Source organism: Poecilia latipinna, unplaced genomic scaffold (genome assembly GCF_001443285.1).
Source record: "Poecilia latipinna isolate Pla-1442-1.1 unplaced genomic scaffold, P_latipinna-1.0 Scaffold8030, whole genome shotgun sequence".
NCBI classification, from domain to species: Eukaryota; Metazoa; Chordata; class Actinopteri; order Cyprinodontiformes; family Poeciliidae; genus Poecilia; species Poecilia latipinna.
The window spans coordinates 1-1,435 of NW_015120646.1; the positions used below are offsets into that span (position 1 = coordinate 1).

The following is a 1,435-nucleotide window of genomic DNA, read 5'->3' on the forward strand; positions in this document are numbered from 1 at the left end:
TGCTGACTGAGTTCTGGGAGGATGCGTTCAGCTGCAGCCTGACAGAAAGTGAGAAGGTTTTCTTTATTTAGCCAAAAATGTGAAAGAAAAATAAACATCTTTCATTATAAATCCAAATGAATCAATTCCTTTTTAGGTGTTCTTTTTGTATGAAACGGGTGTTCATATGCTTACAGATATAAAATGACACTGAAAACATTCTATAGCATCTCACCAAAGTAAAGGTTTTGTTAATCTACCATGTTCTCTTTCATAAAAACACTAGATCAGAATTTTTTATTCCATATATTTTATTTCATATATTTTATCTGGAACATATAAACCTTTTTTTTTTTTTTTAGATTTTTAGAGAAGCAGGAATTTGTAGTGGTGACAATTTACAAGAAGCAATGTTGTTTTTATTCTTACACTTTTGTTTAGTTTTGAGTTCGTTGGAACGTGAAATACAATAGTCATGTATTTACATATGAATCTGTAATGGGATTTAACTTTTTACTATTTCATTTTCTATTTCAACAATTACCAAGAAAGTGCTGCCCTCTTCATTTATCTCTTGTTTTTCTTCAGCTGCTGATCCAAACAAGAGAGGATGTGATGGAACTGAAGATCTTAAAGCCCTTAAGAACCCGTACACTGAAACGTCTCAGTTAAGAGTTTCTAACATGATGTACAAGGCTGTTTATGCAATAGCTCATGCTATTCACAATGCAGTGTGTCAAGAAAAAAATACAACTATTCAATGTGACAAACACATTGGACTGGAGCCCAAACAGGTCAGACTTCAGAATTTCATCAAGCCATTAGACTGTAAATTTAATTTAATTGATAAATTATTTTCCCTTGATGTCTTTTTTTCATTTGAAGGTTTTTACTGAATTACAAAAAGTAAACTTTTCCCAAAATGGCTACCATGTTTCCTTTGATGCTAATGGAGACCCTGCGGCTTTTTATGAGCTGGTAAACTGGCAGGAAAGTGAGAGTGGAGTTATTGAACTGGTAACAGTGGGATATTATGATGCATCACTGCCAAAAGGCCAGGAGTTTCGTATCAACAGGAAAATAGCCTGGGTGGAAGGAGGCACACGAGTAAGGAAGGAACAACAAAGGAGCAAATTAACTTTTGTCAAAACTTTTTTTAAAATATTATTTCCTATTTATCTATTTCTGTCTCAGGTTCCAGTCTCCGTTTGCTCAGAGAGTTGTCTTCCAGGAACTCGTAAAGTGTTGCAGAAAGGAAAACCAATCTGCTGCTATGACTGTATACCATGTCCTGAAGGAGAGATCAGTAATATGACAGGTGAAGTCAAATAAATGTCAATATAATTACATTCTTGAATGTCCTTTATTTGTATTGTTTTTTCAGATTCTCCTGACTGCTTCCCTTGTCCCAGAGAGTTCTGGCCAAATTCAAACAGAGATGCTTGTTTCCACAAAC

General features: G+C 34.6%; 1 long non-coding RNA gene across 1 annotated transcript; it reads left to right on the plus strand.

The window, feature by feature from the left end:
• Positions 1–2: 2 nt before the first annotated feature.
• LOC106944315 (uncharacterized) lies at positions 3–1,417 on the plus strand. The gene is made up of 3 exons (XR_001424216.1): positions 3–48; positions 1,174–1,297; positions 1,364–1,417. It is a non-coding gene; the product is annotated as an uncharacterized LOC106944315 (long non-coding RNA).
• The last annotated feature ends 18 nt before the right edge of the window (positions 1,418–1,435 follow it).